Source organism: Mesocricetus auratus, unplaced genomic scaffold, assembly GCF_017639785.1.
Source record: "Mesocricetus auratus isolate SY011 unplaced genomic scaffold, BCM_Maur_2.0 Super-Scaffold_100008, whole genome shotgun sequence".
Classification (NCBI taxonomy): domain Eukaryota; kingdom Metazoa; phylum Chordata; class Mammalia; order Rodentia; family Cricetidae; genus Mesocricetus; species Mesocricetus auratus.
The window spans coordinates 3,173,710-3,185,319 of NW_024429192.1; the positions used below are offsets into that span (position 1 = coordinate 3,173,710).

Genomic DNA, 11,610 nt, shown 5'->3' on the forward strand with positions numbered 1-11,610 from the left:
TTTCTCAATTAGTGATCAATGGGGAGGGCCCAGCCCATGGTGGGCGGTGGCATCCCTGGGCTGGTGGTCCTGGGTTCTATAAGAAAGCAGGCTGAGCAAGCCATGGGGAGCAGCCAGTAAGCAGCTCCCGTCCATGGCCTCTCATGAGCTCCTGCCTCCCAGTTCCTGCCCTGTATGAATTCCTGTCCTGACTTCCTTTGATGATGAACAAAGGTGTAAGTCAAATAAACCCTTTCCTCCCCAACTTGCTCTTTGGCCATGGAGTTTCATCCCAGCCGTAGAAACCCTGCCTAGGGCACTCTGTCAGCCACAGTCCTGAGGGCCTGCTGCCGCCCTACACACTGACTGAAGAGGACACCAGAGTGAGGGCCCAAAGCGTGGGAGAAGAAGTAAGGCCAAACTGCTTCCTGTTGGATTGGCCTAAGCACCAGGACCTGTGCTTAGCTGGCTTTTGGGGACCTGTCCCCATGCTGGATTACCCCGACCAGCCTTTATGGGGGGGGGGAGCTTGATCCTACATCAACCTGATATGACATGCTATGTTCAAGCTCACAGGAGGACTGCCCTTGCTGGATGGAGACGAGGAGGGGTGGATGGGGAGGGGGGTAGACGGGACTTGGGAGGAGGGACTCAGGAGAGAAGGGGGTAAACTGTGGTCAGTATGTAAAATAAAGGAAACTTGTTAATTACCAAAAAAGACTCCATTTCTGGGCCAGGACACAGTGGACGGGGTAAAGCACTCACTGACAGCCTGAGTTCAGATCCAAAAACACACACACATACATACACACACATACATACACACACACATACACACACATACACACAAACATGCACGCACATATGCACACACATACACACACACGAACATGCACGCACATATACACACATACATACACACACACACACACACACACACACACACACACATGAGCGAGCAAGCTGAAAGCCTAGGTTGCAACCTGGATTTTGACTTGGGATTGGGAGTTATTAGGATAAGAAAATTACTCACGAGAGGCGCCTGCCTCGTGGACAGAAGGAAGTGGGTAAACTTAAGAGACAGGGATGGAAATAACATCAGTAAAAGGAACGGGCGGGTTTGATGATTGGCCGGTACCCCAGAAAGGTCAGGGGTGGAGCTCACTGGTGGGCAGAGAAGGAGAAAGGCGTTTTACGGTTGCTGCAGAGACCCGAGGGCCATGCTGCCACGAGGCTGGAAAGGACGGACAATAAAAAGGTCCCCAAGGGGAAGACGGATGGACTTCAGCCAGCAACTGCACAGAGAGGAGTGCCGAAGCTCCGAAGCTGGAATCCCAGCGAAATGGGGGTGAAGGCTGGGGGCGGGTGGGGGAGCGAATAGACACAGCGGTTCACGCTGGGACAGGCAGCCTGGGAGACGCTGAGCTCGGGGTACCCACGGGACAGCAGGCGAAGCCCAGAGGTGTAAAAGGACGGATGTGAAACAAGCCTTGCTCTTGCTTGTCCTGGGGCAATGCCGCGCCCCCCTCTTATCTACCCAATCCATTTTGCCTAGAAGGCCCGCTCGGGTGGGTCCCAACTGCAAAGACCTCAAGCACTATCCACCTGCCTGGGGTAAACCGTAGGGCTCGGCTGGGGCACAGCACGGCTGCGGCCATCACAAGGTCTGGACCCCAAGCTGTGTGACCTCGGAGAGTCACCTCTAGGAGCGGAGGACCCGGACGAGGCGGCCACACTCTGCTGGTGAGCCACACCCTCCTCCGCCTCCTCCTCCCTCCTTCCGGGGTCTGGACAGGGAGCTTTTCCCAAGCGAAGCCTTCGCTGCTTCCTCCCCTTTGACTCACAAGCTGGAGGAGGCCGGTAGGAATCCCCAGTTTTTGGAAGGGGGGCTGTGACGTCAAGATGCACACGTGATCACGCACGCACATGCACGCACAGGGAGGGCTGGGGAGTGGGTCAGCATCAGCCGCCACCTTCTCCCGGGATGCAGAGCGGTACCCTGCTGGGGCAAACCGCGGGACTTTCAGCGCAGATCCACCCCCGGCGTCACTGGCCACTCCAGTCCGCAAAGGGACAAGGCGTTTGGGACTTGTGCAGGGAGGTCTGGCTGTGCCACCATAGCCCGGGGAGGGGACCGACGCCCGCTCTGCTCTGTGAGTCCGGCTGCTCCGACACCCACACTGCCAATCAGCGCGCACGGCCAATGGGAGCTGCGCACGGCTGTCGTGCGTCCCCACCCCCTGAACCGGACCTGGAAGGGCTCTGGGGTTTGGGGCTGCCTGCCCCTGGCTGGCCCGTGGGTGTCTCGCCGCTTTGCAACCACACCTCTAGGAGGGTGAGGCTTCGGGACCCGGAAGGCTGAGAAGCTTGCCCTGCTCACACCTCGACCTTTCATCTCAGCCAGGAGGCACCGCTCACCTGCACGCCCCTCCCTGATCGTAAGTGACCTTGAGGTCGGAGGGGAAGAGATCAGCCTTGCGCTCTCTTCAGTTCTTGTTAGGGATGGACTGCGTGTTCGGTCCCCGTCCAGGAGGTGGCAGCAGTGAACGGACACCACACACACACACACACACACACACACACACACACACACACACACAGCAGTGAACGGACACCACACACACACACACACACACACACACACACACACACACACACACACACACACACACACCCTTCTTGCACAGACCTGGCCCGGATGCTGCTACCCGGCCCTGCATTGACAGCTGAATTTGGAGGAGGGAAGATGCAGCCCAGAAGCACTTGCTGTCCACAGAAAGTTCTGCCGTGGTGGGGTTAACTTCCCAGCGATAGAAAACGAGATTCACCTGTCTAAGGAGAACCAGTAGCTAATTAGATATAAACAGACTTACAGGAGACATGGCACCGACTCACCCTCACAATCAGCCGCCCGTAATTCCAGGAATGAGGCTACAGAGCCCGATTACTGATCAAAAAATGGACTCTGAGCCTTCTCTCTGGTCCCTGGTGATGACGACCAGTCAAGCCACGGAGCAGCCTGGGGCTTCCGAGCACTGGCCAGAGCCCATGCTGAAAACACAGAAGAGGCCGCCCTGCAGGGTGCATCCCTGTGATGGTTTTAATATTCTACGTGCAGACATTCTTTGGTCCCTGGGAAAGTAGGGTTCCCAACGGCGGGGTGCCAAAATTGAGATGATGTTCAAGTCCCCTACACAAAGTGGTGCAGTGTTTACGTCTAACCTACACATCCTCCTGTCTACTTCAGTCCCGGGATCCCTTACAGGAATGCGATGACCCTGTGTAGAAATTACCATCCCGTGGTGTGTAGGGAATAATGACAACAAAAGCCAGTACCCAGTACAAATCCAACTTCTATTGGTTGGGGTGCTAGCAACTCCAGGAAGCAAACCCCAATGGCTTATGCATGCAGTGTCAGCTATCCGCCACAGAGTTACACCCCGAGCCCGCAAATGTTGGAACTGGAGAGACGGCTCAGCAGTTAAGAGCGAAGGATGCAGGTTTGACTCCCAGCAGCCACGTGGCGGCTCACAACTAACTGTGGCTCCGGTCCCAGAGGTTCCAATGACCTGTTATGGCCTCAGTGGGCACCACAGACAAACTAAAAAAAAAAAAAAAAAACACACAGAAATATCTTTGATTTGAGCATAGTTGAATCCAAGGCTGTGGAACTCACAGCTACCAAGCGGTGACTGAGTGTACTTTGAAATTCGCAGAGAGACCGTGTAGGGCTTCCACTTTGCCCAAATCTGAGGTTTTGGTTTCATTTTGATTTCACTTGATGCCCAACCAATTATTAGCAATATGGTATTACTAGTGCCATATTATTAATAGTGTTGCTTCTCAAGGGATGCTTTTGGAAATGAGAGCAATAAGCCAAGAGTAGGAGTGAATGAGTTACAGTTTGTGTGGCCGCTTTCTTAACAACAGCTGCGTGGTTGACAGAACCCTGCTAAACACACCTTATGTTCTCTCGGGCCCTTACTAGGTACCTGTGGCACGGACCACGCCCCTTTGGGTGTGGTCACAGGTGAGTACCTGAGCGTGTGGGATTTAGGTTTGCTCTCTCTGGGTTCCGGTCAGTCAATTCTCGGAGGGCAGCTGAGCTCGGATGCTTGGAGTGCGGATCCTGTGTTATCGGTTTCTCATGTAAGTGATTTCTCCCCAATAAAATTGGCCTACTTCATCCTAATCCTGTGTATCGTGATTTGTGCAGCCACGGTCCACGGCTTCTGTATGAAGTGAAAAGACTGTGTTAGTTTTGTGTCCCTGAGACCAAACACACATAAACAGTCAACTAAAGGGCAGATGGTTTGTTTTGTCCCACACTCTCAGGCTTCTGTCCACAATCAGCCAACTCCATCGTTTTGGGGCCTGTGGCTAGGCACACTATCACATTGAAGGACGGGACAGAGCCAAACTGAACACTCTCATTCTGAAGAAGCAGCGGGGAAGCTATGGACACAAGGCACCCTTCCAGGGCACGCCCCAGCATGCCCCAGTGAGCCGGTGCCTGCAAGAGTCCCCTAAGTTGTGACTAATCTCCTGATGCCTCTAAGCCCTCGTTATTCCCTCCCTTCTGGAAGCCCCACCTCTGAACACGGCACCGAAGCCCAAACCTTCAGCATGTGGGCCTTTCTCATAGGATCCTTATCGCGTGTTATAGAACCCAGGACCACTAAGTCCAGAGGTGGGAACTAACTGGGCCCTCCCCCATCAATCACTAATTAAGAAAATGACTGCAGCTGGATGTTATGGGGGGGGTAATTTCTCAGTTCAGGTCATCCTCTCAGATGACGTTAGCTTTGTCAGGTTGACACGAGACTCCAACACACGTTAGAAGTAACGGGGTTCAGCATTTCTATACAGGCTTTGCTTCTCTCGACTCTCTTCCTGGCTTCCCCCATTCCCTGCCCATCCTTCTCCCGGTATCCCCTCTGGTTTCCTGTCATGTGAAGTCTAGAATTCACCCTCTCCCGCGCACCACTTAAAGCCCTTTCTTAGTCCCTTCCCACTTACATGACCTGAATTTATTCATTCTCTCCCTCACAGCAAAGTACGAAGAGTCAACCGCAGAGTAGGAGAAAAATCATTGCCAGCTATACCTCAGACATGTGATTAAAAATAAAGGACTTCAAATCTTAAACACCAACAAACCTTCCAGTAGTAAAATAAGTTAATGAACTGAACAGAGAGTTCTCAATAAGAGAGAGAGAGAAAGAGAGTGTGTCAATGATTATTCCCAAGTGTTCAACATCCTCAGCTGTCAGGGAAATGCAAACCAAAACTATTTTGAGGTTTTTAATCTCACTCCAGTCAGAATGGCTAAAATCAAGAAGAAGAAGAAAAGAAGAAGACAGCAAATGCTGTTTAAGTCGTGGAGAAAGAGGGGCCCTATGCACAGTTAGTGAAGTATAAACTGGCCCAGGCCCTATGGAAATCAGTGTGGGGGTTCCTCCAGAACCTAAAAATAGAAGCACCACACGACCCAGCTGTCACTCCCGGGCATGGAGTCCTGCCTGGGAGACACTTGCACAACCGTGATTATCGAGGCACTAGCCACAAAGCGAGGAAACGGAACCGGCTGGGTGTCCGTCTTAGTTACCTTTCCTGTTATTGCTGAAACAAACAGCTCGAGAGGGAAAGGATTAATTCTGGCCCACAGTTCAGTTCAAGGGGCGCCCGACGAGCCAGGGCAGTGGGCATGTCCAGAGCTTGAGGCAGCTGGCCACACAGCCTCCAGTCAGGACAGAGAAGGGTAGAGAAGGCATTGCTCAACTCCCTCCCCCCCTCCGTACAGTCCACGGTCCTCCTCTGCCGAGGGAACGGTCTGACCCACAGTTGAGATGAGTCTGCCCACGCCAGTTAGCACAATCGGGATGGTCCCTCACAAGCCTACCCGGGGACCCTCTCCCGGAGTCAGGCAGCCAACAAGTCAGGTGGGATGATGCCTTCTCTGCCCTCTCCCTGTCTTTACCCCTCTTTCTCCTCTCCCCCAGCCCCCCAGTGCTCTCTGCTGAAACCCAGCAGAGTTCCCCAAAACACAGAGGGCCCTATCAGAGGCACAGAGCGTGACTCCCGAGAGGGGGTTCCAGAAGAGTCACATACAGCCCCAACTCCTGACAGTGCCCTAGCTCTTGTCAGGTGCCCCAGGCTGGCACTGATGCCTCTAACGTGTGAGCCTTCGGCGGACTCTCGGGATCCAAACCGTAACAAACTCAAACGTTTACGACAGAGAGCAGGGTGCCCTGAACAAAATAAAGGGGAGGAGCCGGGCGTTGGTGGCGCACGCCTTTAATCCCAGCACTCGGGAGACAGAGGCAGGTGGATCTCTGTGAGTTTGAGGCCAGCCTAGTCTACAGAGAGAGTTCCAGGACAGTCTCCAAAACAATACAGAGAAACCCTGTCTGAAAAAAAAAAATATATATATATATGGGTGGACACCAACTTTGAGAAGATGGAGCAGTTGTTCAAGGCGACCCACCCGACCTATCTCTATCACCACACCATCACTGGTCCACCCTCCCCAGGACCCAGAACGACTGCGGGTCTCCTTTTCCCTCTCACAGTGCACTCCACAGGGGAGGCATCCGCTCGAGATGCTTTGCTACCTTTCTCGAGGGTCACAGCTCAGCTGTCCAACTTCACTTGTCACGAGCACCTGTCACTCTCCAAAGATAGCCACGGAACACATGGCGTCGGCTGCTGAGGGCCTGGCCCCTCTCTATATAAGGCCATGCAGCCGCGAGCACATTCAGACCCTCGGAGTCATCAGCAAGCAGGGTTAGGCGCTGCTATCTTTGGAAACAGCACGCGCCCCCAGAGTCCACCTGCGGTTATCTTTTGGCAGAGCTCTAGCCTTATAAAGACACACCGCTCAGACCAAAGGAATTCGGACGCATTGCCTCAGAATTCTGAAAATAATAGTCCCCATTTAGGGGACAGCAGAGGGGAGAGGCTCGGAGCTCAGCTCCACCAGCAAAGATGTTGCAATAAAAATAAAAATAAAAAAATCAAGGAGGTATGTATGTTAGCAAATGCAGATTCCTTGCATTCCTCCACCCAGGGATCTGAAACCAGATGGTACATCAGAGGAAGTGCTGGACTTGGGTAGTTAGCAGGCTCCTGCCGCTGTGGGTGCTGGTGGACCACAGAACACACGCTAATACCCTCAGAAATTAGTGTTTGGAGATGTGGCCTCCCGGAAGCAGAAAGGACACAGGACCAAAAGGTGCAAACCCTCCGAAGGCTAAGGAGGAGAAGTAAAGGGAATGCTTGGGAGGCGAGGGGTCAACCTTCTTTGTAGGCACTGTTTTAACTCTTATTTCCACCATGCCTATCAAAAGTCCCTAGATCACACAGCTGTCACACCAGGAGAAGAGACCATAAGAGCGAGAGGTGGAAACGGCGTCTTCCAGGCACAGCAGGACGCACGCACGTGTGGACTCACGGAGTCTGGCAGCGTGCACGAGACCTGCATAAGCTCATGCCCGGACAGGGTCCCAGCACCGAGAGGAGGAAGTGAACAGAGTTCCCACCCCTTACCAAGAAGCTATTTGCAATTGATAGCTTCTGGGAAACATACTAGTTTTCTCCAATGGAGTGTCACACTCCAGGGCAGGCCTCATACCTCGGAATAGTTGGTGAACACAAAACAGACTTTCCATGCTTTTTGTTTGGTTTAGTATTTTTTTGCCTTATTGATTTTTTAAAGATTTTTGCTTTGATTTTTGTCTTCTGTTGTTTTATTTAAGTGTTTTGTTTCTTTTTTTTTCTTTTTTTGGTTTTTCGAGACAGGGTTTCTCTGTGGCTTTGGAGGCTGTCCTGGAACTAGCTCTTGTAGACCAGGCTGGCCTCGAACTCACAGAGATCCGCCTGCCTCTGCCTCCCGAGTGCTGGGATTAAAGGCGTGCGCCACCAACGCCCGGCTTAAGTGTTTTGTTTCTGAGGGAGAGAAAAGAAACAGAGTTGGTTGGGCAAGAACATGGGGACGATCTGGTAGAAGTTGGAAGAGAGAAGATGTTGAGAGAGAAGAATACAATCAAAATATATTGTATGAAAAACCCTTAATAACGGTTTCTAATTTCCTAGGTCAGTGGTTTTTAACCTTCCTAATGCTGCCACCCCATAACACAGTTCCTCATGTTGCCATGACCCCAACCAAAAAATTATAAGTGTGGATGGGTGTCCTCTGTCTTCCGTCCTGACTCCTGGATTCTTGGCCTCTGTGGCGGTTTGAATGGGAATGGTCTCCACAGGCTCATGTGTCTGAATGCTTGACCCATAGGTAGTGGCGCTCTTAGAAGGCCTGGCCTCTTTGGAGTAGGTGTGGCCTTTATTGGAGGAGTATGTCACCAAGGGCAGGCTTTGAGGTTTATATGCTCAAGCTAGGCCCACTGGGACAGTCTCCTTCTTCTGCCTGTGGATCAAGACGCAAGAACTCTCAGCCCCTTCTCCAGCACCGTGTCTGCCAGCCTGGTCACCATGCTCCCCGCCGTGATGATAATGGACTAAGCCCCTGAACTGTAAGCCAGCCCCTGTTAAATGTTTTCCTTTGTAAGAGTTGCTGTGGTCGGGGCTGGAGAGACGGCTCAGAGGTTAAGAGCACTGACTATTCTTCCAAAGGTCCTGAGTTCAATTCCCAGCAACCACACGGTGGCTCACAACCATCTGTAATGAGATCTGGTGTCCTCGTCTGGCCTGCAGACATGCAGGCAGAATACTGAACACATAATACATACATACATACATACATACATACATACATACATACATACATACAGTTGCTGTGGTCATGGTGCCTCCTAGCTGAGACAAGCCTCATGTCGTGTGCAGGAAACAGAAAGTGAGCTCCTCAGCCCCGGGCTTGTCCTTGGGTTGACAGTTTACAGCAGGGTCGCCCTCGTGTCCCGTCCAGAGGGCTCCGTTGTTTTGGTCCTCCAGGCTCTGAGGCTCTCCCTTGGGCATACGCCTGGCACACACTTGCATGCCTGACGCGAGCAGAAAGAGCAGTTCGCATGCCCAGGCCCACAGGCATTCTGGAAGTTTCTCTGTACCAAGTGTGGCAGAAACTGGAAACCCCGCTCCTTGGGTTTATATCCTACAAAAAACAAAAACAAAAAAAACACGTTAAGCCAAAAGCTCATGTGACTCTGCACCTCAGACTTCCAGGGCCCTGCACTTCACAAACACCTCCCTAACCCTTCACAAGTAGTTCTCAACCACAGGACAGGACCCACAGCTCAGAGCATAAGACTGGGAAACTATATATGTATTTTTTTTCATAACAAAAAGGCAGAGTCCTGACTGGCACAGCGTCTGTTTACATCTGTGAATTGATGTGTAAGTAACAACCCAGACCAATGTAACGCTGAATCCCATTAGCCACTCACCAGAGCCCCTTTTCCCGAAAGGAATCAGAATCCGCTAACAGAGCCTGCCCTGGAAAACCTAGGGCGTGTGGTTGCTGTAATAATTCATGCCTTCTAGAACAAACCCATACTTGGCTAATTACAGCTTTCTATTTTTAAACTCATCTCCATTCTCCCCCAACCCGATGTTTCTCCGGGACGCCAGCAATAAAATACTATTACTGCTACCAGCACGACCTGTGCTGGCTGAAAATAACTTGTTTGCATCCTACTGGGAGGCCCTTGTCCCCCGGCACATGAAGACCCAACAGATGCCTTTGAAGAACCCCCTGCACAAAGCCATACAAACAATGGCACAGACCTCTGGGACTATGTCCCACTTATGAGCTCCCAGGGTTAAGGTCAGGGCTCAAGGCTGAGGCTTGCTGCTGGTTGGCCTACAGCCTCCCAGAGCCGTGACTCAGGCCATGATGCTGCCTCAAGGTGGCTCTGTGGGGGGATGGGCCAGGAAATGTGCATGAAGCACCTTGCTAGAGCCTGCTGGGCTGTGTCAGAGGGAGCCCAGGGCACTGGGAAGAAACTCCCGCCGGCCTGCCAGTTATGGTACTGAGAGTGGAGGCTCCCCAGCTCCACCTGAAATCTGTCCTTCCCACCACAGAAATGAGTGGGACTGACGGACAAGGCCACCAAATGAGAGCTGGCCTTCTGCGGCAGGAGTATCAGTATTGTCACTCACCGGCTCCCTGCCCTGTGAGCTGCTGCCACCGGTGTGCCAACATGAGGGATTTAAGTGACACAACGGTCTCCTCTAACAGTTCTGGGGCTTCAGGTCTGACTCTGACATCATCAGCCGGGCTGTGTTCCCCAAAGGCAGGAGACCACCCTCCCCAAGCCAGGTTGCTATGAAGGCTCAGCTCCTGGATTAGAGACCCCTCCCTGATGTCTGCCTTCTCCTCATATGCATTCTTCCTGGAATGTCTAGAAGCCGTTTCTACGAGGACACCGAGCAGACTGGATTAGGACACCCACCCCCACCCCATTGCTGTCTATTGCCAATACAAGTAGTCTCAGCATGGGCCATTTCGCCATCCAGTGTGTCTCCCTGTCTACAGAGCAGGGTGTCTTGAAAGGACTCGGGGAGTCTAGAGCAGGTGACTTGTCAAGACTCATCACCAGGGGAGGCTCCTTGCCGATGACGTCACTCCACCAAAGCGTCCGTGCAGACCACTCAGCTCCTCACCGTAAGCGCTGGGGGCCCTTGCACAATCTTCCCCTTCTCTCCTCCAAGTTGAGCTCTTGGGTGTGCAGAGAGAAAGCAGAGAAACCCTCTGTGTGCATCCCCAGGGGCGGAACTCGGCTCTTCGGGTTTACGGCAAGTACCTTTACCCGTGTCACCATCTAGCTGGCCCTGGGACAGGTTCATTTTTAAGGAACGAAGTTTTCAAAAGCTGTGTTACAAATCAACCCGTGGTACACCAAACAAGAAGGACCAGGTCCGTGGCTCAGCTGTAACGTAAAAATAATCCTCCTACATGGTAGTATCCTGAGAGACAGCGGGATCAGCCTTCGCTCTCCCTCCCTCATAGTATGACACCAGGTGGGGGACTCTGAGGATCGGTGCCAGGCCAGGAAATGGAGGGGCTCCACGCTTGGAGACGAGGCTCAGTCGGTAGCATGCTTGCCTGGCATCCTGGAAGGCATGGTGGCCCTCGCCAGTAATCCCAGCACTCCAGAGGCAGAGACAGGAAGACCGACCATCCATTCGAGCTCATCCTCGGCTACATAGCAAATTCAAGGCCAGGCTGAAAGAGAGAGTGAGAGGAGGGGAATCAGAAAGGGAGGAGAGGAGGCCGGGGAGGGGAGGATAAGAGGGAGGCCCTGCCAGCGGCACCCATTACCCAGATTCAGGAAGACGAAAGAGGCCCACAAACTCATAAAAATAGTTCAAATTTGAGGTCAAATGTTGGAAACAGATTATTAACTCCAGATGCTGGAAAAGAGTGATTGTCATGACTGAAAAAAAAATTACAGACTCTCAAACCATGAGGACAACCTGTCCAAACTCTTCACTGAACAAAGGGGGAAACTGAGGCCCAGACCGTGCTTCTCCAACATCCCTGCCTTTCTTGGCACCTTGTCCGCTATCCCCCGAACTGCACCTGCTTTCCTGAGGGAAATTTTAGTTCCCTGGGATGGGAAGGTCTCCACCACGAGGTCATTTAGAGCTGAGTGGGCACATGCCAAGCTCACAGAACAACCA

The 11,610-nt window shown here is 52.5% G+C and overlaps 1 long non-coding RNA gene across 2 annotated transcripts; it reads right to left on the bottom strand.

Moving 5' to 3' along the window:
* Positions 1–3,319: 3,319 nt before the first annotated feature.
* LOC121141866 lies at positions 3,320–11,141 on the bottom strand. 2 transcript variants are annotated; one of them, XR_005878793.1, is made up of 3 exons: positions 10,591–11,141; positions 8,761–9,079; positions 3,320–4,211 (listed from the first exon to the last, which is right to left on the bottom strand). It is a non-coding gene; the product is annotated as an uncharacterized LOC121141866 (long non-coding RNA). The 2 variants fall into 2 exon arrangements; XR_005878794.1 differs by lacking the exons at positions 8,761–9,079; positions 10,591–11,141 and adding an exon at positions 6,591–7,705.
* Positions 11,142–11,610: the final 469 nt, after the last annotated feature.